The sequence below is a fragment of the Cavia porcellus genome, unplaced genomic scaffold (genome assembly GCF_034190915.1).
Source record: "Cavia porcellus strain 051 isolate PalLab524CR breed Dunkin Hartley unplaced genomic scaffold, mCavPor4.1 scaffold_10, whole genome shotgun sequence".
In the NCBI taxonomy this organism is placed as follows: domain Eukaryota; kingdom Metazoa; phylum Chordata; class Mammalia; order Rodentia; family Caviidae; genus Cavia; species Cavia porcellus.
Genome location: NW_026947493.1, coordinates 67241450 through 67268380, shown reverse-complemented (window position 1 = coordinate 67268380; position 26931 = coordinate 67241450). Strand labels below are relative to the sequence as shown.

Here is a 26931-nt window from a genome sequence, read left to right as displayed (position 1 = left end):
TAGCTCTGTTTGGGTTGTAGGTGGCTGGGGTCCTGCATGCCTCATACATCTGAGTATCTTTACCTTTTGCTAAATTAGGGAAATTCTCTTGAATTATTTCGGTGAATAGCTTTTGTAGTCCATTTGTTTGTGTCCCTACTTCTTTTATGTTCTTAATTCTTAAGTTACAGATCCTCTTATCATCTTCTAGCCTTTGTATTATTGCTGTTTGTTTTCAAGAAGTTTTTCATTTCATGCTCCCACATTACAAATCTGTCCTCCAGTTCAGATAATCTATCCTTAGTTTCTTTCAAGCTGTTATGCCAGCTTTTGATAGAGTTTTTAGTTTCCTGATAATCTCTTTGAACCTGCTTCACGTATTCTATGTTGTCTCTATTTTCTCCATCAAACAATTCTCCCCTTTTTTTTCTGTTCTTCCATTCCACCATCTGTTTTTTCTTGGGTGGTGCTTAGCATTTCTCTAACTATTCTACTTATATCTTGCTTTAGGTCGTTAAATACTTCACTTTTGAACTTGTCTATGAGACTCTGGAGATATCACTTTATGTCTATTGGTGCTGTGTCTGATGTTGCATGTTTTCTGTCTTCCTTTGCGTTTCCCTTTCCTGGATCAGTGTTCTCAGGATTGGGGACTGAGGACCCTTTCTTGTTGCTTCCTCTTCCCATACTTTTTGTTCCTTCCATACAAGCGAATGTAAGAGGCCCAATTTTTTTCTCTTTTTCCATTATAGTTTGTTGAATTGCACCAGCTAGGTGTTCCCACCCACTGCAGTGTACTAGGGAGACACAGACCTGGGCAGCCTCTGCTGGGCCTTCCCCTCCAGGTCAACCTACCGAAGGCTTTACTGCTAGGGTGCACCTCTAGGCACTGGGACCTGGTTTGGGCTAGTCTACTGGGTCTTAGTCAGTGGCGTCACCCAGGCCAGCCACTTCCCACCAATTCCACTTGAGAGGGGAATATGTGACTAAAATTACTGCAGCGTCCTGTTCCGGTTAGTCTGCCCGGTCCCAGTATATCCTTTGCTGGAGCCTCCTACTCTATGGAAGTTTCCCCATTCTGCTCACTCACTGCAGGTCGATGCAGGGCTCCCTGCCAGTCCTGCTCTCAATTCCGTTCGCTGATTCCCACTCTCAGAGCTTTTGCAAGTCTCTCTCCCTGCCATGCCGATTTGGACACAGCAGTGGCAGCCGGAAATTCAAATCGTGGCTTCCAGTGGTGCAGGTTCAAGCTTCCATGCTGAGATTTTATCTGTTCCTGTTATAGCACCAGGATTGCATTTCCAGTTGGTTTCTCTCAGCTTAGTTCGTTCCTGGGTCGGCAGGGTATATCTCCCCTTGCTTAGGACTCCCCGCACCGCACCATTCTTGGATTCTAAGCGGAGAGCCTCCATAACTGCTTAGAGAGCCTCCATAACTGCTGCTACCTATCCGCCATGAGGTTAGCTCCTATTAATAGCATAAATTTATCAATGCTTTCTCATTTAAGAAATTGAAAGTACTATATAATGTAGGACATTTTAATATTGTTGCTGAACCAATATTACCTGAGATATATCAACACATTTACAAATCACTAAGGTCTTCCTGCTTGGGATTGTATAAACACTCTTAGTGTTTTCCATTAGCATTTCTTTTTGCATTAATGTTTTTGTGTATTGATTTGAAAGATTGTTACAAAATAAAAAAAGACACACATAGTAGTGTCATGACAGAGGAACACAGATATGAATAGGATGAGCTCTCAGTGACCAAAAATGAAACAGTTTCAGCAACTAAAGTAATAATGAATTATGACCCAAAGTGAAAAGTAAATATTCTTGAAGCCATGCTTTGATAAGTCAATAATTGAATGATAAATAAGGAAATAAATGGAGAAGAGACAAATTTCCCATGCACAATTCCAAATGATTCTGATTAATACACTGTCCTCAAGAGGTGGAGTAAACCTGCTCATTTGTTATGCATGCCAAAAAAAGAGCAAACAAACAACAACATGGGAAGAGAAAGAAAGAGCAGCTTCATAGAAGGGAAACATGACAAGTGTTATCTCAGTCAAATGGTTAAGGTCAATATTGACAATGATAAGTAATGTTACCAGTATCTAACACATGCAGACTCTTCCTGACATGATGAAAATGTAATTTGATACCTGTGGCTTTCCTCCTTTAAACCATAATTCTAGTGTAAGCATGAGAAAAACGTAAGTCCCAGTACCTGGATATTCTTACAAAATACCTGACTAGTGCTTCTCAAAACTCTTAAGGGCATCAAGAACAGAGAAAATTTGAGAAAGTCTAATGTCAAGAGGAACTGAAGATGACATGACATGACAGGTAAATGTGACATTGTATTCTGGATGAGATCCTCAAACAGGAAGTGGGTAGTGGGTCAAAACTAAGGAAACACGATTCAAGTATAAAAACCAAGACTTTTAGATAAAATTATTATGTATTCATTATTAGAGGTGTCATTAATAGTTGTGCTGTTGTAGCCATCTTAATATCCTGAATCATTTCAAAATGTTTACATCTCACTGTCATTTTGATTTTGGGGAAAAGCCAGAAGATGCATGGGACCAGATATTAATGAAAGAAGACTCTATGACTGTTTCAGAAAGTGGCGAGAATGGTTAGGTAAGTATATTCAAAGCAAAGGAAGCAGTGTTTTGAAGGAGATTGATGTCACTGTGTATTTAGTAAATTCTTAAAAAGTCATATTTTGTTATCATCCTTTGTACTGAGAAGCATGATTAAAAATGTAAATTTTATAATCATAAAATAAATTTTTATAATGCTAAGTATGTTCTGTACTTGCTCATCTATCTGTATGTCCCTGTCTTGGTGTATCTTGAGGGTAGAGGTAGAGTCTGTATTTCTAAACACTGCTTTGGATTGTGTTTAGATGTCTGCCCAAAGCCTCGTGGGATTATGGGTGAGGCTTTTTCAGACATGGCTGGCTCTAGAGTACATGATGCTGGAATTGATTCATGGTGCAATGCTAGGATTAAGGACACTAGGATGAAGGGTGGGAGTGCTCCCTGCCCTAAGTTACCCTAAATAAGATACAAAAGCTGGAAGGTACTATGGTTATCCCTTGATGTTTTGCTACCTCTGCCCACCATGAACTATTTCTGCTCTGCCATATGCCACCTTGCCTTGGAACCAGCAGATTGTGGACTGAAACTTCTACAAACAATGAGCTAAATAAATCTTTTCTCCTCTAACTTTGGATGTTGGTATTTTGTTTCAGCAACAAGTAAAGTAATAAGATGCATGCACACACACACAGTAAGCATGAAGACAGTCTTATAAAATAGGATTTTTGTATGTGTCTCTTTGTAAACTTTACTTGGGAATTCTTATATTTTTTACATTATGAAATACAGAAAATACACAGAAATCAGTTAATAAATACCTGCATATCACTGAGTAGATTTAACTATATTAATTTTACATTTTAACCAAAAGTTCCAGATAAGTTAAAGTTCTGTCCATTTTTCTCACAATTCTCTACCCCGGGCTTTCTTTCCATAATGCCTGTCTTCAGGGTGGTGAGCATTCCATGTCTGATTTTATAATTCTACTTTGTGTATATATGTCTACTTTAATGATACAATTTTTGTTTTTAAATTTTGTATAGCTTGTATAATATTTTACACATTTTTAAAAAATTAGCTTTTTTATACATTTCATGTGGTTTAATTTTGGCTTTAGTTTTTTATTGTTTGTTTGTTTATTTTGAGACATTCTTGTTGTATAGTCCAGGCTGGCCTTGAACTCATGCTGAGCCAAGGCTGGTCTTGAATTCGTGACCCTCTTATCTCAGCCTCTAAGTGCTAAGATTACAGGCATTGGCCACCGTGCCTGGAAACATTATGCTTTAGAAAGTCACCCATGTTGTTACATTTAATGCCACAGAGATTTTGAGTAGAATGAATAAATGAAGTGGTTGCATTCTTCTGATAGACATTGGTTGTTTCCTTTTATTCCAAAATATACTGCAACACACATGGACTTGATTTTCTCTAGAGTATCTACATAGTTTTTCTTTTTATGCTGTTTGTAGAAACTTTTGTAGGACATGGGTTTTAAGCTTTAATTCTTTAAACTAGTTGGAGTTTATTTCTTGTGTATTCATATGAATAACCATTTGTCTTAATTTAAATTATTGAATTATTCATCCCCCAACTGATTTTTATTACTATTTCTATCATCTGCCAAGTTGCTATACACAGTTGGGCATGGTAGCACATACTTCTGTAATCTCATTACAGCATCAGGAGGCTGAGGCAGGAGGATTGTTTGTGAGTTTGAGGCCAACCTGGGCTACAAAGTGAGCTCAAGCCCAGCCTGAACTGCATAGCGAGACCCTGTCTCAAAAAGACAAAAAAAAAAAAAAAAAAAAAAAAAAAAGTGTTAGAGTCCCTTTATACTTTCTCTGCTTGGAACCAACCAGTTCTCCAAGAAACACTGAGGCATCATTTTAAACAAAAACTGTAAATTTTTTATTTTTCTTCACAGTTGTTTTGGGAATAACTTGCTTGCTGAGTAAATCATTAAAACCACCCATTTTGACTGTTAGTGCAATGGTCAATGGAACAATATGTTAATCTTATAATAATAGAATAACATAGTAGAAAAGCAGCATTGAATCCTATCTCTTTGTGTTCAAATATACTTTTGATCTAAGGGGAGATAGCTCAGTGGCATCAGTGCCTGCCTGGCAAGTGCAAGGTCCTGAGTTTGATTCCCAGTACTGAAAAAAAAATAATGCAACATTTTTTTTTTTGCAGTACTGGAGATTGAACTCACCACCTTGCGCTTGCCAGGCAGGTGCTTATGCCGCTGAGCTAAATCCCCAGCCCAATAATGCAACATTCTAAAATAGTTTATTTTATATAATATATTATTTGTACTAGTAACACTTGTGTGCAGTTTAACATACTCAGAGGGCTAGCCTAAAGGGAAGAAAGATTAATATTTCTTCAGATTATCAGTTTTAGAAATACTTCTCATTCTGTTAGCAGGGTCTATAAATACAATGTTTATATGAAAAATACCATGACATAAAAATTCAGACATTTATCAGAATGTGTCTAAATCTGTATTTGGGAATCAACTGAAACATTTAAATAATTTTCAGAAGCATTCATTTTTAAATCTACATGATGATATACAAAAATAGACATATTATTATTAAAAAGTATAACCCAAATTTTCATTTTTTAAAAATACATGTTTATTGTTTTGTTCTTACCATAAAAATTTTTTAATGCTTTCTAACTCTTGAAAAGATATCAAGTTGGAAAGTAAACCTTCTCTGTCTGATGCCTGTGTTTGTTTGTTGGTAGGCACGCCGTGAGTAGATTCTTGACAGAGTGATGAATACTCCCTGTGCCTGTCCTGCAGGTTTGTCAACTGTGTCTATACAGACAACATGACTGTGTTGCTCACTCTGGGATGTCTGGGACCTTAGCATTTTAGATGTAATAGTCAGTGAACTGTTTTGAATACATAGTATTTGTTAAAAATATTTTTCTAATTAGTAATTTGCTTCTTCATGGTTTCGAACGAACAGGTAAGTAAATTTGTACAGTCCATTTTAGTAATATTTAACACTGTGATTTGGTTATGTATTTTTGAAAGCCCTCTCCCAACTTCAAATCATTAATCTTTCAGTGTTTTGGTGGGAGGGTCTGTTGAGACAGAGTCTTGCTATGTAGCCCAGTCTGGCCTCAAACTCAAGGCCGTGCTCCTGCCTCAGCTCCTGAATGCTGGCATTACAAGTGTGTGCCACCATGCCTAACATCTGTAGCTTTTATAAGGTTGCATTTTATGTACTTCACTTCTTGACCCATATAAAATTTATTTGTTTGAAACAGGGAGATAACAGTGTTGTATGATGTTTCTAAGTAGTAATTTTCTGCAGTACTATTTATTTAATAACATGTATCATCCCTTATAATTCAGGGCCTTTTATGGTTTATATCAGATGACCTCCCAAGTCTCATGCAATCATGGACACTGCTGAATCTAGCAGCTGTGATTGGTTCATTCTCTAGCCCTCAAATTGGCGGAATGAGTGATACATACACCTGCCTAGGGGTGGAGCCAACATAAAGTGTAAGGGCAGGAAAGGAGTGTGTCTTTCTCTCTTTTGCCTTTTGCCTGTTTTCCCACCTTGCTGTTTGCAGTTGCAGTGAACGGCTGCCCCTCGGCCATGCCACCGGCCTTGCAGCCAGCGGAGTATGGGCGGAAACCTCCAAGAACTATAAGAAATAAACCTTTCCTTCCCTAATTTTGGGTGTCACGTATTTTGTCTCAACAAGGAGAGAGAAAAGTAACTAAGATGGGGCCCCATGCATTTCTTGTTCTTCTATTGATCTCAAAGACACTTCTCTCAAGGATGTGCCTAGAAATGGTATCAGAACCCTAAATCACAAAATTATTCTCTTTTTGTAAATTGTTTTTAGGATTTTTTTTGAAGGTAGTGAAATACAACAGAACAAATCCAATTGAGACAATGTAGTGAAATTGGTACAGGACGTCAGAACAGGATACCAGGATAACAGTTATAGGTACCATAGTATGTCTCATTATCTTCACAGTAATTGTCCTTTCAATCAGGTATAGCAAAATCAAACCAAAACCAGAACATTATAGAACTTATCAAAACAGAATATTGAATAGAGCAATACAATTAATCAGAACAAAGCAAAACAGTGATAACAATATTTGCCTTCAAAGAGATGGTAGAAGGAAATCGCTCCTATTTGCTATATTGCACATGGTCAACCTCCCAGAGAGGCTCAGACTTCTGGCTCTCACTTGCTAATGGAGGGGGCGGGCAGGGGAGAGGAGGGTGGGATGTCTGATTCTCAGCCCGTGTGCTGGTGGGCTCACAGCTGCTTACCAGGGAGGCACCAGGTTGCTTTCTTTCCCAGCGCCCTAAGGTCCAGCATGGTGGGATCTCAGGAGACGCTGGCTGGTTCTTTCCCTGGAGCACCCACTGCTCGCTGGAGCCATGGCAGTAAAATGTTGTTTTATCTTTTTATTTTCATTGCTTAAGCATAGACTTTTACTTGTTTTAGTTTTATTTTGTTTTTAATAATAATTGTACATATATATGAGGTCCAGGGAGATGTTTTGATACATGTATATATTGTGTAATGATCATATGAGGTTATTTCACATGTACATTTCCTTCAGCATTTATCATTTCTTTGTTACGAGAACTTTCAAAATCCTCTCTTTTAGTTATTATGAAATAGATGTTGCAATGTGACTAACTGTAGTCACCCTCTCCTGCTCTTTATCTGTATCTGCTTTGCTCAGCACTGCTCATTTGCAAGGAATAATGGGAACAGTCACTGATTTATTCTTTTGTCACATCAAAGATATACAGAGGTAGGTAGTCCACTGCCACTTTGTGGGCTCCACAAAGTTGTTTTGACTTTGCTTTCTCTCTCTCTCTCTCTCTTTCTCTCTCCCTTTTGCTATAATTGCAGTTTAGTTACTACATACAGATCTCTGTTTTCCAACACTTTTCGGAAAGGTGGAGTTGCAACAAAGGTTTCTGATAAAGATCTTGGTTTCTCTCTCTTATCTCCCTCCCTGTCTCTCTCCGTCTCTCTCTCCTAGCCCCCTACCCCCCAGGGTCACAGGCCCATGCAATTACCTGTTTATTTTTGGTTTTATTGGTGTAGGTTATAAGAAGCCTTGTTGGACTCTGGGAGAACATGGCGGACAGACAACAGTAACTACCGGAGGCTCTCTGAAAGGCTCGGCTCAGAGGCCAGGAATGATGCAGACTAAGGAGACATTAACCGGTAGAGATATGCTCTGCTGACTCAGGAACGAACTGGGCTGAGAGAAACCAACTTAGAATACAGTCCTGGCGCTAAAATAGGAACAGAAAAGACTCGGTGTGGAGGCTCGACCCCGCGCCATTGGAAACCGCGATTTGGGTTTCCCGCCACTCAGCAGCTGGCTGCCTCCACAAGCGGCTCGGCAAGGAGAGATGCGCAGAAGCTCTGGGAACGGGAGTCTGTGAACAGAGTCGAAAACAGGACGGACAAGGAGGCGTACACTGACTGGTGGCGAGGTGAGTGAGAGAAACTGACCCCCTACCACAGTTTGACTCCAGCGGAGGACTTTCTGGGCTCGGGCAGTCCTGTAAGAGCAGGGCGTGGTGGCGACTCCAGCCACACATTCCCCTTTCGGACGGGATTGGTGAAAAGTGCCTGGCCTGCGTGACGCTGCTGGCGGACTCAGTAGGCTGGCCTAACCCAGATCCCAGAGCCTGACGGTGGCCCGGAGGAGCGACTGACTCCCGCGTAGGCTGCCTCCTCCGCAACTCCCTGGTGCGCAGCGGTGGGCGGGAACAACTAGCCAGCGCAATTTGATCAGGCTGTGGCTGACAGGCAGGGAAGCCGGGCCTCCTATGTAAGCTTGCATTTTATAAGGAACAGAAAATATGGGGAAGGGAAGCAACAAGAAAGGCTCCTCGGCCCCCAATTCTGAGAAACAGGCAATAGTGGACACCGCACCAATATACATTAAGCGCCATATAGAGAGCCTCATAGACCAATTCAGGAATGAAGTTATCAACGACCTGAAGCTAGAAGTATGCAGAATAGTTAGAGAAATGCTAAGCACCACCCAGGAAAAAACAGATGGTGGAATGGAAGAACAGAAAAAGAGGGGAGAATTGCTTGATGGAGAAAACAGAGAAAGCATTGAGTATGTGAAGCAGGTTCAAAGGGACTATCAAGAAATTAAGAAGTCTATCCAAGACTGGCATAACAGCTTGAAAGAAACTAAGGACAGACTATCTGAACTGGAGGGCAGACTTGTAATATGGGAGAATGAAATGAAAAACTTCTTAAAAATAACAAAGAAACAAACAGTAATAATACAAAGACAAGAAGATGATAAGAGGAGCCATAACTTAAGGATTAAGAACATAAAAGAAGAAGTAGGGACACAAACAAGTGAACTACAAAAGCTACTCACAGAAATAATCCAGGAGAATTTTCCTAATTTAGCAAAAGGTAAAGATACTCAGATGTATGAGGCATACAGGACCCCAGCTACCTACAACCCTAACAGAGAAACACCCACACATATAATAATAAAAATTCCAGAAATTCAATACAAGAACAGAATATTAAAAGCTGTAAGAGACAAGAAACAGACCACCCATCAGAATTGCAGCAGATTTCTCTGCACAAACCATCAAATCACGAAGAGCATGGGGGGAAATAATTCAAGCTTTGAAAGATAATAATCTCCAGCCAAGATTGAGATATCCTGCACAACTGTCCCTGAAAATTGATGGAAAAACAAGGTGCTTCCAGGATAAAGAGGAACTGGGGGAATTTGCAACCACCAATTCAACCCTACAGAAAGTATTGCAGGATATTCTAAAAAAAGAAAAATACAAAGAACCCAGAAATAGTGGCGGGGAGGCCACAACGAATGGAGCAGAGAACAAAATGAAGAAGACAAACTGACAGCTACTGACAGAAAAAGAGCTCAACAGAAATGAGACAGAGAAGATTGGATGATAGGAACAGCTATTTTGGAGAAAATGACATCTTAATAGGTAATACTGATTTAGTACCATCTTGTTTTGAAGTCTCATCTAGCTTTTGTTCTTCTGTCTCCAATGGTCTAAACAGGTTGTATCTTATTGGATTTTATTATGTACGATAGTATAAGCAAAAACCTTTTAAAGACAAGGAGATTATACAGAAACCATTGTTCATTTTCTGTTAGTCGATTCTAAATACTCTATAATGCTGTCATTCTCTTAAATGGTTTTACATTGTTTTGATATACTTAATGCTACAGTATACGAAGTTGTACTCAAGGACTTCAAGGAAAGAGTCAATATGGTAACTACTTTTGGGTTGGAATTATCTGGTGGTGAAACACTATTCTGCTTAAATGGTTATGTTTTGATCTGCCCTGTTTCGCTGTAATGCCCTCTTTTTTCCTCAATCTCCACTCCATTATTTACTTTTTTATTTTTATCCGTTTAATTAAAGGGAAAAAAATAGCAGGATATAATATAGTAACCCACTTTGACTTTCTATTATCTCGATTTGAAGCCCTGTATTACTCTCACCATCTTGTTTTTGACTGAGGTTCCTCTATTCTGTTTTGCTGGATAGTATCAGGTTCGAAAGTTTAGGCATCAGCTGAGAAGATAATGAGATTCATTATAACGCCCATTCTCGTTGACTTTTATTTACTTTTGAAGACCTACAATGTCTCCAATGTTTTGGTTTTGTCGGTTTTGTTCTTTACTGTTTTGTTCAATTGTATTACAACTAATGATATAGGCAATTCTATTAGAGATAGCGGGAGGCATTATGGTAACCATTGTTGATCACCTTGTATTATGTTTTTATATTATCTATTATGTCCACCCTTTTGACTTGACCGATTCTGTTCTGTTATGTCACATTTGGTTTTACTCTCTTCCAAAAAAGCAATAAGAACCGTGGGAGCAATGAAACCCAAAATGTGTAATAGTCATTGTACAAAAGAGAGGAAAAGAAAGTGCTCTAAACTATATAACTGCATGTATATTTAAGTGTATAAGATAGAAAATGATATCACAGAGTTTTATTGGATCATTGAACAGAACTGTTTGCAGTATCATTGTTGGAATGTCCACTCTACAAGCTTTAATTTTGTGACTTGAACAATTATTTCTAAGATGGCAATATGTAATCCATTAACTAGTGATTTCCAACTGTGCATTTTTTTTCTTCTGTAAATCTGTATAACTTGTACCCCTTCACTGTTTTTTTTTCTTTTCTCCTTAAATTAAAAAAAAAATAAGAAGCCTTGCTTACATTAAATTCCTGCATGGCCCGGGGGTTTTGCTATAGCTATGCCCTCTGCCTGCTGCACTTTTTCAGAAATTAAAGCCAGAAGCTACACAGCAGTGTCGCTGCAAACATCACAAGCCATATTGCTGAATTTATTTATTATATCAAGGAGTCTTTCAATGGAGTTTTGGGGGTCCTCTATGTAGAGTATCATGTCATCTACAAATAATGATAATTTAACTTCTTATTTTCCTATCTTCATGCCTTTTATTTCTCTCTCTTGTCTAATTTCTCTGGCTAGTATTTCCAGTACTATATTTAATAGGACCAGTGATAAGGGACATCCTTGTCTTGTGTCTTATTTTAAAGTAAAGGCCTTCAATTTTTGGCCATTTAGTATGATACTGGCTGTTGGTTTGTCATATATGGCCTTTATTATATTGGGTGAAGAGCATCTATTCCAATTTTCTGCAAGGTTCTTATCATAAATGAATGTTGGACCTTATCAAAAGCTTTTTCAGCATCTATAGAAATGATCATGTGATTCTTACTTTTGCCTCTATTGATATGGTGGATTACATTTATTGATTTACGTATATTGAACCATCCCTGCATGCCTGGGATGAATCCCACTTGGTCATGGCGTATGATCTTTTTGATGATTTGCTGCATCCTATTTACCAATGTTTTATTGAGGATTTTTGCATCTGTGTTCATTAGGGAGATTGGTCTGTAGTTCTCTCTTTCAGTTGGGTCCTTCTCAGGTTTTGGTACTAGAGTAATATTTGCTTCCAGGAATGACTTGGGAAGGATTGCTCCCCTTTCAATTTCATTGAAGAGTTTGAGGAGTGTTTGCATTAGGTCTTCTCTGTATTTCTTGTTGAATTCTGCAGTGAATCCATTTGGGCCTGGGCTCTTCTTTGTAGGTAAGGACTTAGTTACGTTTTCAATTTCATTAATAGAAATTGGGTTATTCATCAGTTTTACATCTTCTTGATCTAGCTTTGGTACTTCATATGCTTCTAGCAATCTGTCTATTTCTTCTGTGTTATCAAGCCTTTGAGAGTAGAGGTTTTTGAAATAGGTGTTGATGATCTTCTGTATTTCTATAGGGTCTGTAGTGATTTTGCCTTTTTCATTCCTTATTGCATGAATTTGAGCTTTTTCTTTCCTTTTTAAAATAAGATTGGCTAGGGGCTTATCAATTTTATTTATTCTTTCAAAGAATCAACTCTTTGATTCATTGATTTTTTTGGATTGTTTTCTTAGTTTCTATTGCATTGATTTCTGCTCTGATTTTTATAATTTCCTCTTTTTTGGCTTTGGGCTTGACTTGTTCTTTTCTAGATGTTTGAGGTGTAACATCAGGTTATTTATTTGTATTCGTTCTGTTTTCCTGATGTGGGAACTCAGTGCAATGAATTTTCCTCTGAGGACAGCTTTCATTGTATCCCACAGATTCCGGTAAGTTGTATTTGTGTTTTCATTTGTTTGTAGATATAGTGTAATTTCTTCTTTAATTTCCTCTTTGACCTACTGATTATTCAAGAGTGTGTTATTCAGTTTCCATGTGTTTGTGGGATTTTTGCAGTATCTTTTATCATTAATTTCTAATTTTATAGTGCTATGATCCAATAACATGCAAGGGATAATTTCAATTCTTTTGCATTTATTTAAATATGTTCTGTGAGTTAATATATAGTCTACTTTAGAGAATGACCCATGTACTGCTGAGAAGAATGTGTATTCTGTTGTTGTTGAGTGGAATACTGTGTATATATCTATCAAGTCCATTTGTTCACAGGTGTGATTCAGTTCTTTTATTTCTTTGCTGATTTTCTGTCTGGTTGATCTGTCCATTGGTGTCAATGGTGTGTTAAGATCTGTTATCATTGTTTTACTGCTAATTTGGTTTTTTATTTTTGTTAATACTTGTTTTATATAACTGGGTGCTCTGGACTTTGGTTGCATATATATTTAAGATAGTTATCTCTTCCTCTTGAAGTTTTCCCCTAACCAGTATGTAGTGACCTTCTTTATCTCTTCTTATCATTATTGGTTTGAAGTTCACATTGTCCACAAACACAATAGCTACCCTCACTTTTTTTTGGTTTCCTGTTTCATGAAGTATTGTTTTCCATCCTTTGACTTTCAGTCTGTGAGTATCCTTCTGGGTTAGATGGGTTTCTTGTAGACAGCATATGGTTGGATTTTGTTTCTTGATCCATTCTGCCAGTCTATTTCTTTTAATTGGTGTGTTGAGACCATTTACATTAATGGTTATAACTGTTATATATTGGTTTATTGTTGACATGTTGTCTTTCTGCTGTTGTATCTTTATCTTTCTGTTCTGTTTAATTATCTGCTTTGTTTAGTGTTTTTTTCCTAAGTGTATCTAAACTGTCTTTCAGTATTCTTTGCAGGATTGGCTTGGTGATCATGAAGTTCTTCAGCTGTTCTTTGTCATGGAAGTATCTTATTTCTCCATTGATTCTGAAGGACAGTTTTGCAGGGTACATCAGTCTAGGTTGGAAACCATTTTCCTTTAGGATCTGAAATACTTCACTCCATACTCTTCTTGACTTTATTGTTTGCTGCAAAGTCTGCTGTGATTCTTATAGATTTTCCTTTATAGGTGATCTGTCTGTTCTCTCTGACAGCTTTTAACATTCTATTCTTTTGTTTGATTTCTGGGATGGTGATTATTATATGTCTGGGTGTAGTTTTATTTTTGTTATGGATATTTGGAGCTGTTCACTCTCTGCAATCTTATCTTTGAGGTCTTCAATTCTATCTTCACATTCATTGAGGTGGTTTTTACAACTTTCATTGGAATTTTTGATTTCCTGTATATCTCTTTGCATCTGCTTTATATATTTTGTTTGTTTCTTATATTGTTCATCCAGGGATTCTATCTTTTTGTTTAATTCCTCCAATTTTTTAACTGTTTCTTCTTTAGATATGTTCAGCATCTCCTTCATTTCTTTTATCATTTCTTCTTTTACCTGAGAGATTATTTCTAGTTTGAATTCCTTTAAGGCTTCCCGGAGTTGCTTCTTTATTTTGGTTACTGTTATTTCAGGTATTTCAGGCATATGGCATGTATTTTCTTCTATGTACATGGCTCCTAGGCTTTCTTGGGTTGTGCTGGATGCTTGAGATTGCATTTTAGTCTTTCGTTTTGTCATGTTCCTATATTTCCATGCTTCAAGTGTTGTTCCAAAGCTTCCCCTGGGCATGTTGTAAATTGTCTCTTATGTCCTAGACTCCTGGACTCCTCTGGTAGTGTAGTTCCCTCCTTGGGCAGTGAAGCCCCGGATTAAAAGAAGGTTGACAGGCTCCTATTAGGTAGACCTAAGGCCTCCTCAAGCTACAAAGCTCCTCCCTCTGGAGCAAAGCTTCCCTGAGGGAAAGAAGGATACCTGGTGTGTTCCAGGCAATCCCAAATCCTGGTAAGCCCAGTCTAGTGTGGCTGCAAGCCCAGTGGGCCTCCAACCCCCTAAAGCAAGGATCTCAACTCTGCCGGGGATTGGATGTTGTGTAACCATCCAACTCCTTGGATGGCAAAGCTCCCCAGGCTGATAGAGGGTCCCCTGATGGCCTAGGTAGACCTCAAACCTCCTCAGAAGTGCTGCTCCCTCCTCCACGCGGTGGCAGTAGTGCTGGTGCTCTCCAGGCTAAAAGAAGGTCTCAGGCAAGGTCGGAGCAGTTTCCCACAGCTTGGCCCTGTTCTCTCCTTCAGGTGGGGCAGCTGCCATGTGCTCTCCAGGTGAGAGAGGGTGGTCGGCAAGGCTGGAATGGGATCCCGTGGCTCAGCCCAGCTTCTTCTTTCTGGCTGCAGTGTGGCCTTCGGGTGAGAGAGGGCAGTCCGCAAGGCTGGGATGGAATCCTGAGGCTCTTCCTGGCAGGCAGCTGTGGTGTGGCCTTCGGGGGGAGAGAGGGCAGTCCAAAAGGCTGGAACGGGGTCCCGTGGCTTGGCCCAACTCACTCTTCCCAGCAGGTAGCTGTGGTGTCTAAGCCAGTATTTTCCTTGACACAAATATTCTTCATTGCCACCTTCGAGGAAATAATTTTTTAGTGCTTTGGTTGAGTAATCTCCCTTGGGGAAGAGGTCTCCCTCTTAGGTTTGAGCCAATAAATTAATTTGCTTTGTCTTTGAGTGTGTTTTTAAATTAATTTGCTTTGTCTCTGAGTGTGTTTTGTATAACCTAGTTTCCTTTTCTGCTATTTCTGGGCATTTTAGCATATATAGTTTTTGTTAATCTAGAGTAATTGGCCGACACTTCCCCTTTTCTGTCCCCTTCTCTCTTGGGTCTGCTTTAATTTCTCAAGAGTACTCATGCTTATGTGCTTCTGCTGGAATATGCTGGATTATTAGTCCACCACTACTTAACTCTATTAATTCTGCTAATCTGCAGTGTCAGAATGCACACATATAAAAGGTGCTTAGGTGCAGTAGATAGAAGGCTGAGAAGCACATATGTTAAAGATCAGTAGGCAATGGATTCTTTCATTATCACATCTCCTTTTTACAGCTTTACAACTGCTTGGCTGCTCTGCATTTGCCTTACTCTCCAAGCTCCACCCGGTTCTTCTGTACTTTGCAGAAGATAACATCACTGTCAGACATGCTGGATACCACTTAGCCATGCTGGCTCCTTAGTGTGCCCTGTTAAGTCTTCTTCATATATTTCTTTAACAAACTGTGCCAAACTGGACCGCTTGTCTATTTTAACAGCCACTGTATTATCATGGTCATGTTTCTTATTTGGTTTTATTTTCTTTTGGTAAGTATTTCCTTTCAATTCACTAGAATTTTAGATAGAATAATTACCACAGCTGCATAACTACATATATACCAATAGGAAAGCCTTCCCCCCCCCCCGCTCTGTCTCTTTCTGTCTCCCCCACACCTATCTTTCTCCCTCCCTCTTTTCCATGCATATAAAAACATATGACATAAGTATATTATTAATAGGATTGTACAGACTCCCTTGCAAATTTAAATTGGGAGAGAAAGATTGTGGTGAAATTAAAATTGATTGTGGTCAAATTTAAATTGGGAGAGAAAGATTGGTGGCAAAATTCAACTGCTTCGAGATTCAGAATCCACACACTGGTAAACAAAAACTTGTTGAAGAAAAAGAAAAGACAAGTAGATTACTGGGAATCAGAAAGGACTGAAAAAAATATTAAAGAGAAATTGGGAAGACGGTTCACAACAGAAAAGCAAGAAACAATTTGGACTCTTGTTTTGGCTCTCAGGGATCTTGGGGAAGGGAACCGGTCTCCTTGTAAGTAAGACAATCACCCAGGACTGAGAGATCCAGGAAGGAATGCCGGCGAAATGCACAGTCTTCGTGAGCTGCAGAAACAGCGTGGAGTTCTGCTCAGAGGGGACTTCCTCAACAGGGTAGGCAACAGCTGCGGGGGGACCCATGTCTGGGCACCCACCATATTGCCAGAGTGCTTGATCATATGCCATTTGGGAGGGAGTGGATTATTGAAATCTGGGACTCAGAACAACTAAAACGTAGCTTCCTTGCTCCCAGTGTTACCCTCCCACCGTGTATGGGTGAGAAATAGCTGTGGACAGGGTGCAAGCTAAAAAGGGAACCCAAGATTTCCTGAGAAGTTTAAATTCAGGCAGCAAAGCCTTTCTCATCACAGTGTCAGAAACAGGTAGGTCTGAAAGTGCTTGGGGACAGTAAGTGCTTGAACCCTTGACCTGCTGCCTGCATCTAGAACAGATCTGAGGTCCTACAGCCTTCCCTGTCCACCAAAGAGAGCAAGGTCACATCTTGGCATGGACACTGCCCTGGAGGGTCTCTGGGACGGGGGCGTGACTCAGAAATCCACAGGCTTAAAGGCTAAACGGAGAAAACAGATTTGCTGGGTTGCAAAACTGAGGATCCTCAAAGGAAACCACTCATTCAAAAATAAGATAAGAACTTTTTAAAAAATGTGTTTGGGTTCATTATTTTTCTTTCTTCTTTTATTTTTTTCTCTTTTCCTTTCTTGTACCTTTGAAATTTTTAAATTTTATCCTCCATTTTATTTATTTATTTATTGAATTATTTTTTTTAAATTTTATTTTGAAAGTATACAACAGAACAAGTCAGAATAAAGCCAACTAAGATCGTACAGTGAAATTGGTACAGAACTTCACAGCAGGTTACCGGGATAACAGTAATAGGTATCACAGTATATTTTGTTATCTTTGTAATAGTTCTTTCAATCATGTATATCAAAATGAGATGAAAGGTAGAACACTAAAGAACTTATCAAAACAATATTGAATAGAGCAGTACCATTAATCAGAAAGGAGCAAAACAGTAATAAAAATATTTGCCTTCAAAGAAATGGTAGAAGGAAGTCCCCCTTATTTGCTATGGTCAACCTCCCAGGAGATGCTCAGATTTCTGGTTCCCATTTGCTAATGGGGGGAGGAGAAGGAGGATAGGGGAAGTGGAATATTTGACTCTAGGCCATGTAGCAGTAGGTTCACTATTGCTTAGGAGGGAGGCAGGATGGTCGTTTGATTTCACAGCGTCCTAAGTTCCAACATGGCGTGGATCTCAGGAGATACTGCAGGTTCTCCCCCTGGAAGGGCTGCAGTCTGCCACCCTGCCACCGCTTACCAGGGAGGGGAGGTCCATTTTATTTATTTTTTATATTTTATTTTTAGTTTTACTCTGTTGCTTCTTTTTGACTCTACAAATATCCTTCTCCTCCATGATGAGATTCTTTTTCTTACTTTTCCTCCTCATTTCCCACTAATTTTTCAAATTTCTCATTTTGTATTTTTCATTCTCAACCCCTTACATCTTTAATAGCATATCCATTAAGCATTAGTAATCTTTAGATGGTTACTGTGTTACTACTGTTGAGTTCTTTTCTATCATTAATGGAGATAGTTACCAAATTGAGCAGATATTTGTAGTATGCCAGTATTTGATTTGTTTTAGGGTTTACACTGTAATTGTAGATTTCTTTTCTAAGGTTAAGGGTGGTACTTTCTTAGTTCTTACAGTATGTCAGTACTCGTGTGATGCACCATGACTGATTTACTTGATGTTGCATGATTGTGTAGTTGTCTCTATTAACAGTTTTTCTCTGTATGTCAATGTCAGGATTACCTTTGTGACATTAACAATACTATCATTCATTCCCAGAGAACTGAACCTGAGCCCATTGCACTATGTCCTTCTCCCATATTAGCAGAGGTAATCAGATCTTGGGACAGAAGCAGAGGACTTTAAAGCTGACTAATTAAACAGATCTCCATACTAGTAACAAAGTCGTTGCACTATAACCAATTGAGCACCTAAGTGCAAAACAAAACAAATAAGTAAGCAAGAAAATGAAAAATAATAGAAACATAAGATAAGGCATCAAAATGTTTCCCAAAACTCCAGATTTTCCTATGGGGCATCGAGGTTGAGGAAAGCCAAAGTCACAGTCAAATTATTTGAAAGGCTAACAGATGAGATTTAAAAACAGATCAATGAAGGCCTTAGAAGGTACATAGAATGTATAACTAATCAGATAATGGAAGTATTAACCAAAACAATAAGAAAGATTACAGAAGACACTAGGGAAAGAGAAAGGTTATTTAGCTAAACAAAATGATGAAGAACATGAATGACCAATTTGGCAAGGAACTAAGAGTCTATGACAAGATTCCAAAAAGAAATCCAGGAGATTAAAAATCATATTGAAAGTATAGAAAACAAAAATGACAATGTGAGGACAGAATACCAGAATTGAAAGACAGGTATGCTTTCAAATACCAGTTACTCAGAGATACCTCAAAAACAACAAGGGAGGGGGCCTAGGGCATAGCTCGGTGGCACAGCACCTACCTGGCAAGTGCAGGGTCCTGACTTAGGCTCCTAGTACCAACCAACCAACCAATCACCTGACAAACAACAACAAGGAGAACTAGAAAAAAATGGATTCAACAGCAGCTAGGTAATGCAAAGAATACTAACCTAAGTTTAACTGGAATTAATGAAAAATCAGAAGACAACCTAAAAGGCAAAGTTAAAAATCCCTAATAGGAGAGAAAAAGAGATGCTGGTGTGTGTGTGTGTGTGTGTGTGTGTGTGTGTGTGTGTGTGTTTATGTGTGTGTAAGGAAACAAATGCAGCTGGAAGGGAGGGGACGTAAAAGAAATTAAGGTTTGTTATGTATATATACCAGATTCACAAGATGAATGTAATCATTTGTACAGCACTGTATTTTGGACATTTTTCTGTAATAGCATATCAACATTTATCTCATCCTACTACATAGTATTCAATAGTATGAATGTTTCCTTATGTATTTAATCATTAACATATTATTTAATATTTAGGTTACTTATTTATTTTTGGCTATTATGAACAATCCATAAGAGAGTCTTATATTTTATTAATGTATACAAGTATATTTATTTCTATAAGACAGATTCTTAGACACTGAGTTTATAGGTTAAAAGATTTAAGGTATGGATCCAATTGTTCTCCAATGAGGTTTGTATTTCCATTAGCATCATGTATGTGAACTTTTATTTATCAATATACTCACCTTAACTAAATATTTTCTGTTCTTTAAATTTTTGCCTATAGTTTATAATGTTTAATTTGTATTTCGTTAAATAGTAATGAAGTCCAATATCTTTTAAAATATATGGTTTTTATGCAATTGAGGATACTTTATTTGGAAATAATTTCAAATTTATTAAACTAATTTCAAACTTATCAAAATCTGCAAGTATAAAAGTCATACAAGGAACATAGGTGTACTTTTCTTTTAGATTCCTACACTGTTTATGTATGCATGACTGTGTGTGCATACATAATTATACTGAACTTTTGAAGGCTATATATGTTCTACCTCTTTACTCTTAAATATTTTTTGTGTACATATTTCATGAGAACAGAAATACTCTTGAATAATCTCAGTGAAGTCCCCAGTTTCATAAACTTACATTGATACAATATTTTAATTTACCATCCACATCCCAATTTTATTCACTGACCTAATAATGTCCTTGATGGTACTTTTTCTCTCCAATAAAAGTCCAGTCTAGGTTAAGTCATTGCATTTGATTGTCTTGGCTTGTCAGTCATTCAATATGGAAAATTTTCACAAGCTTCTTTTGTCTTTTATATTATTAATATTTTATAAGAATATAGTTCTAGTCTCTTTGTCCCACCTCCTTAGTAGAATGTATATCACTTTTTCCTTCTCTCACATTTAACATAGTAGATCGAGCCATGCATTCCTGGCCAAGGTCCTGCATAGTTGATGCCGTGTCATTTTCAGGCTGTCGCATGTGGAGGTCCATGTTTGTCCAACTCTCCTGTATTGGTGTTGTGATAGTCTGACACTAAGACTTCGATGCATCTTGCGTGGCTTCCATGCATATGTAATATACCTAGTTCAAAGATAAATAATTCCTTCACCTACAAACTGCAGTCCTGAGAGAAACAAGAAATGAGAACAGGAAAATGACAACATGTTGAGTGCTGTAATACAAGCATAAATGAAGAAGGAACTGAATCTACCTTCAGGAGAAACACTGGCCAGGGAAGTTGGAAAACTGTACAGTGACAAATTACTTGAAGAAAGGGGTCCTTGCTTATGGATATTTGATCCTATACATATCTTGCCTTATACTCATTAAATAAGTATTAGATAAATCAATGAAAAGTCACATATCTCAAAATATAACTGATGTCATGATGTGATGCATGGATATATTTAATTTTATTTCTCCTTTTAGTACACTACTGATTACAGAACTGTATTGCTTTAGATATTTTAGATGCTGATGAAATGTATTTACATGCCGAGAGGAAATGCTCAAGTAAATCATGGGCATAACTGTGCTATATAAATTTATGATATAACCTTTTCTAATGCAGATTTATATCCAGCTAGAGACCTTGATCACAAAATTGAAATACACACAGAATTACAGATCTTAACGTGGAAAAAAGATTTCAAGAGTGTAGCAATTCCAATCTTTTCTCCTTGGGTAGAGGCTGTTTTTAAGATGGAGCTAGGGGATTCACCGAAGTTTGATGCCTCAGCAGGTCAAGGCTAAATAGTTATTGAGGCCTCTACAACTCTGATTCTGTGACAAACATATTTCTGGCAATAATTAGTACTCAATCCATATTTGCAGAATGAATGCTATTCTATGTGGGTTGTGTTTTGTGCTATTTACTCTGAACTTTTGGGAAGTCCTATGATTATAGTTCCTCTTTGTAGATTCCAAGAGTCACAGCTAAGCCTTCAAATTACACACTGAATTCACAAGTTCTATTAGGGTGAGCTAAATAGCAATGATGGAAATATAGAAAGAGCCCTGTTTGTAGTTATAACTTTTGTAGCAACTACAGGAAACAGAACAACTTAGAAAAAAGAGTGAACTTAATTTTTATAGTAAATTTTAACAAATCTATCCAGAATTTTAGCATTTCGAATTCTAAATGAAATACTATTGAGGTATGTTGGCTTCTGTTTTTATTCTATCTTAGATATATGGTACATATTTAGTAGTCCATCTTGATTTCAACTATTGAAGTTCAGGTGCCCAACTATGTATAGATAGTAGCTGTTGCATGATTCAATAGTCAAATATAATGAAAATCAAGAATTACCCTTGAAAATCTACCCTTATGTTTTGTGTTATTTAGTGTTAGCTGCAATAGAGCAAATATTGCAGAGAAGGGTTTTTTTTTCCTATGAGCCTTGACTTTGACATGACCTCAGGGTGGTGGATCTAGATCTCTATGTAGTTTTGACATAGAATTTCAGAGTTTGAGGGATGAACGAAGCAGCAGAGTAGCACATTAATAACAATATACACATAACTGCTTACTTCTCATGTTAGGGTATCAACAGCTACCGATGTTCCCAAAATCTCGTGGATAATATGTTTATCTAAGTTGATGTCCATATGTCTTTCATAGATTCAAAATAAAATCAAAATCAGTTGCTTGTTCTTAGATTTGAATAGGGGAGGAAGAGAGGCAGCTTTGATGAAGATAACATTCAGATTTTTAACTTCTTCATTTGATATGTGAATAGGAAACATTTTTCTTGGCTGCTAGTAAAAGCAGAAGACTTTAATCAAATAAAATTTCAAATTAGGAGGTAAAAATGATGTACCAAATGATCTTAGGACAACTGAGCATCCATCTGTAGAACTATAAAATAACAGAGTGGATCCCATATTTACTCTGTATCAATATAATGCCATGTGGATCTAGAGCATTTTATCTCAGATGATATTGGTAGGGTACAAAACTGGAGGATAATTTGGCAATATCAACTTAAACTGTAGGTATTTTATTCAACACATGAATTCATACATATGCACAAGGAAGTATGTAAAATATAGCTCACTGTAGCAATTACTTCTAATAATAAAAAATTAGAACAACCAAATAAATTGTGTTATATGCATACAGTGGTTTATTACACATTCTGTTTGTAATGAGACCTCACTAATATTCTGATTTAAAATCCACTCTCAGCTAGGTGTGGTGGTGCACTCCTGTAAATCCCAGCCCTCGGGAGGCTGAAACAGGAGGATTGTTGCAAGTTTGAGACCAGCATGGGCTACAAAGTGAGCCCAAGAGCAGCCTGAATTGTATAGCAAGGCCCTGTCTAAAATCAATCAGTCAACCAATCAATCATTCAATCCACTGTCCAAGATATATTGTTAAGAGAAAAGAACAAGATACAGGTTCTAGTTCGAGGGCTGGCAAACGGTCTACCTTGGTACTTGTTTCTGTCTGTTGTTTCTGTTCCTTGGTTCTCCCCCTCCCTGTTTGTGTGTAGTTTCTGGCTGCTTGTGTGCCACCTGGGTAGAGTTGAAGAGTTGTTACCTTATGAACTGAAAAGCAGAAAATATTTGCTATTTGGCCCTGTAAAAAACATTGTGTTGAACCCCGTAGGATGTTATTTGTGTCATGGAACTTTTGCTTGTTAAGATGTCATACCAAATGATAGAAACGATCACCTCTGACATGTCTAGCATTTTGCAGTAGTTTAGCCTGAGAATATTCTCAGTGATATACTGTATTTGTTGAAATCCCTCACTTTTAAGGAGGTCGAGATAAAAATCATCAAGAATGTATTTCAATGTGATTTTTAATATGATAAATTTCATTTCTCTATGATGGGTTCTATACTGTGCCAAGAAAACCAGTTGCAAAAATGGAACATGCTACCAATCAATTTTTGTTTTGTGTACAAAGTAATTACGGGGAAGTTTTTCATTTGTTTGTTTGTTGTTGTTGTGTCTTCCTCTACTCATTAGAACTACTGCTCTGCCTAGACAGAGGGTGACCCTGCAGTCAGAATTATTAGCCCACCATGTACCTAACTAATGTCTCTGCATTTCAGAGTGAGAAGACTGGAAGTGATGGTCATTCAAGCCCAGGGCTGGTAACTTTCTGTGACTGACCAAGCTCTGGCCATCTTACTACTGTATCGTCAGCAAGCTCGCTCACCTGGCTCTGCATGCTTTGCCTGGCCTTTGAAGGGAGCAGCACACCCCAGCAGTGATAGTCGCCTTGGAGTTTGCTGATTCTCTGGACGCTAGGATGATGCTTGTAGTTAGGTTTGCTCAATTCTGCCTCCCTTGTTAACTCTGAGAGACTGTCTAACTTGCAATTTATTCTCTAGAACAATCGCATACATCCTGTGGGATGTTTATACTTAGATAACAAGGCAATTGAAGTCTTACGAAAAAATTTTATGCTAGATTCGCAGCAAAACTCAGGTATTACTCTGGATTAATGTGGAATCTTGCTCAGGGGTTGCTCTTATGAGCTGCTTAGCTGTGTTCTCTTCTGGCCATGGCTGAGGACTTTTCTTTTTTATGATCCCATCTCTGACCTTTATTCTTCTATATCTCATACAGGTTACCCTTATCTTTTTCAATTTTTAATTTTTATTAGAACATGTTTGCCATACACAATGTTTACCTTCCTCATAAAGGAGTTGGTGTGTGTGCACAGCACATTTTAATTCTTTTTTCCATTCCCTTTCTCTTCCTTCCCTACTCCTTCCTCCATCTCTTGATCCCTTTCATTTTGCTAAAAATCTATTTCCCTATTTCCTCCTGTTTATCTTTTATTTGCACTTTATTTATATTTTGAGTTTCTCATATAAGAGAGCTGATACAATATTAAAGCTCATGTGTCTGATTTATTTCACTTAACATTATGGTCTCAAGATACATCCATTTTGCTAGAAATGATTCAGATTTATCCATCTTTATGACACAATAGTACTCCATATATATATCATGTTTTCTAACACACCGACCCATAAAAATTTTCTTCTTAGTTTAACAACAAAAAGCCTTTTATAATACTTTACATTTTCACCCAGAATAGAGCCACACTTACTATAAGACTCCATGATTTCCTCTGGGTTTGAGTCCTTGCTTGCCTGGATCCTGGATATCTGTCAATAATACCCTGAACTTGCTGGGCATTGTGTTGCAAGCTTATAAACCCAGCGCTTGGGAGACTGAGACAGGAGGATTGCTGCAAGTTCCAGGCCAGCCTGGTTTACATAGTGAGTTCAAGGCCAGCCAGAAGTACAGAGTGAGACTCTGTCTCAAAGCAAAACGAAACAACAACACACACACATGAAAAAACAACCCAAAACAAAAGTCAGCAGCAAAATATTCTGCACTCTTGCTTACTCTCTTCTAGCCCCCACTGGGCTCCTAGTTCTCAGTATTTAGCCTTGTCTGGTTAAAACCAATCCAGAGTATTTGTTAACATCCATAATCAAAAACCTGGCCTTTCTGCGTATCTACTGTTAATGCAGTAATAAACCTTTCCCCAACACAAGCCTGTGATCCTCTATGTGCCCCAAACAGGCTGTTCTCTCAGGGTTCTCTTTCAAGTGCTTCCTGTACTTGAATATAAAATATAGTTTTTGCCCAAAAAATGCATCTTACACTACATCACTTTTCTCTGATTTCCTGGAGAGACATGTGCACTCTCATCCTCAATGCCCAACATTTTGTCCTGAAACCTAGTATTTTGAACTGATTTGTTTTTGTGCTTGTCTTGTACTTGATCACACATCGGGCATTAGTCATTTTGTAAACTCTGCGCCTTGAACATCAGTCTGGAGTAAGTCTACACAAAAGGTTGCTGGATGAACGTGCTATACTTTAAAACTCCTGGCAGCCTTAAGAGTTTAAGATTCTGTGGATAGCAAGGAAATTATGGCAGCAAATTAATTTTATAGCAAATATTTATCAAGTACATAGTATACACCAGATCTGACACAGTGCTTGGTGTACACATCAATGAACAAACAAAGGTCCCTGTACTTTTTTTACAGTAACATACAGGCAGAGTCACAGAGCTAATACAAATCGAATTCTACAGTATGTCACAAGGCCAGAAATGCTGCAACAGAAAAAAACAAGAACCACAGGGGGTTCAGAGGCCAGGAGTGCTGGTGTCAGAGAGAAATCTCCTCACCGTTCCTTTGAAACTGCCATTTTATTAATATCCAGCATCTGTGCCAGGGCATCTAAGCACTGTATGAACTCGTTTAATTCCCACACTGGCCACATGGACTAGCTACCATTCTTCTTACCCTTCTACAGATTGAGAAAGGAAGGTAAGAGGGATTCAGTTAAATTTACCCAGGTCACACAGCTGGTACAGGGTAGAGCTGGGATCCGAACCCAGGCAATCTGATCTAAAACTTCGGGTTTTTAATCAGTGCTAATTTACATCCCAATATCCATGAGAGGTGAGAAATCCCCCCAGTTCTCCACTTTTTGAATACTCAGTGTAGTTATTTCTCCTTTTGAAGACAGTTGATTTAAAAGATTAGGATCTTCTTACAGCCAGGGGGCAGCAAATCATTGCTTTTGAACTATGCATAGGGAAAAGAAAAAATGCAAGGATACCTTTTCCATTTAATTGTAGTTAATATGCCTTGAAAAAGACAGTGGATGTATGCCTGGTCTTTATTCTTTTAGAATAAAGTGAATTACTATCATGCTAATAGTAATATTTAAAATATTTCTTTAAAATAATAATAAATGTGACTTATTGATCCAAATCTTGATCTACACATTGATGAGATTATTTTTCTGATTTGACTTTATATTTTAAGATGGAATAAAAGGGACATGTATGTACATTCACATATTCTTAATAAACAATGGCATTTGGAATTCATAAATATAAAATATTTTTTCAAATATTAGAATAAAGGATAAAGTCGTATAGAATAATGACCATTAATTTAAATATTACTTTAGGTTTCCTGAACTGTAAAGATTTGTGGGACATTTTAGATCATTTCAAAAGGGATGGTACATAGAATGGGACATTTGATCTTTAAGGAATCTTTTTTTGTGTGTGTGTCTCACTATGTAGTTCAAGCTGGCCTTGGGCTCATTTTGTAGCCCAGGCTGGCCTCGAACTTGTAAGGATCCTCCTGCTTTGGCCTCCCAAGTGCTGGGATTACAGGAGTGTATCACCACACTTGGCTAATTCTTTAAGGAATCTTAATAGCAACTCATCAACTGTTACTTAACCTATTGGGGAAAGTGAGGCTTAGATCTTTTCTTAAATCAAACTTATGAGAGCACTAGAGCTGGGATGCACAATCTCCAACATTCTGATGGATATGAGGCCCAAGATGAGGAGTTTTATAATTTTTATTTGCCATCATATAGACACTGACCCAAAGTGGGGCATTGTAAGCATCACCACTGAAGAAGAATCGGGGTGACTTGGCCAGGGTAGTCAAGGGGAGGTGAAGGGAGAGTGGAGTGGAACTGGGGATGAACCGTAGGCTGCTGGATCCTGGGAGAAGCCCAGATCCTGCTTAGCTCCTCTTGGGCTAAGCAGGCCTACTGCACAGGCCTAACAAGCTGGCTGTACCTCTAGCAGGGGGCCTCCTGGTACACCCTAAAGACTCTGCTCTAATGTTTATCCTCTCATGAGACAACCACCCAGCATGCATTTCTTTTATTTAGCCACTTGTTTCATGATTTAAAGAATGACCACAGCTCTTTAAAAACAGGAAACATG

General features: G+C 38.1%; 1 protein-coding gene across 1 annotated transcript in view; it reads left to right on the top strand.

Moving 5' to 3' along the window:
• Nucleotides 1–26050, top strand: part of Rbm12b (RNA binding motif protein 12B) — a 62157-nt gene extending 36107 nt beyond the window's left edge. The window contains exons 4-9 of the transcript XR_010050222.1: nt 2264–2333; nt 2559–2633; nt 5351–5408; nt 7706–9606; nt 16109–16256; nt 23252–26050. The gene's annotated coding sequence lies outside the window, so the exon portion shown is untranslated. The remainder of the gene's footprint in view (nt 1–2263; nt 2334–2558; nt 2634–5350; nt 5409–7705; nt 9607–16108; nt 16257–23251) is intronic.
• The last annotated feature ends 881 nt before the right edge of the window (nt 26051–26931 follow it).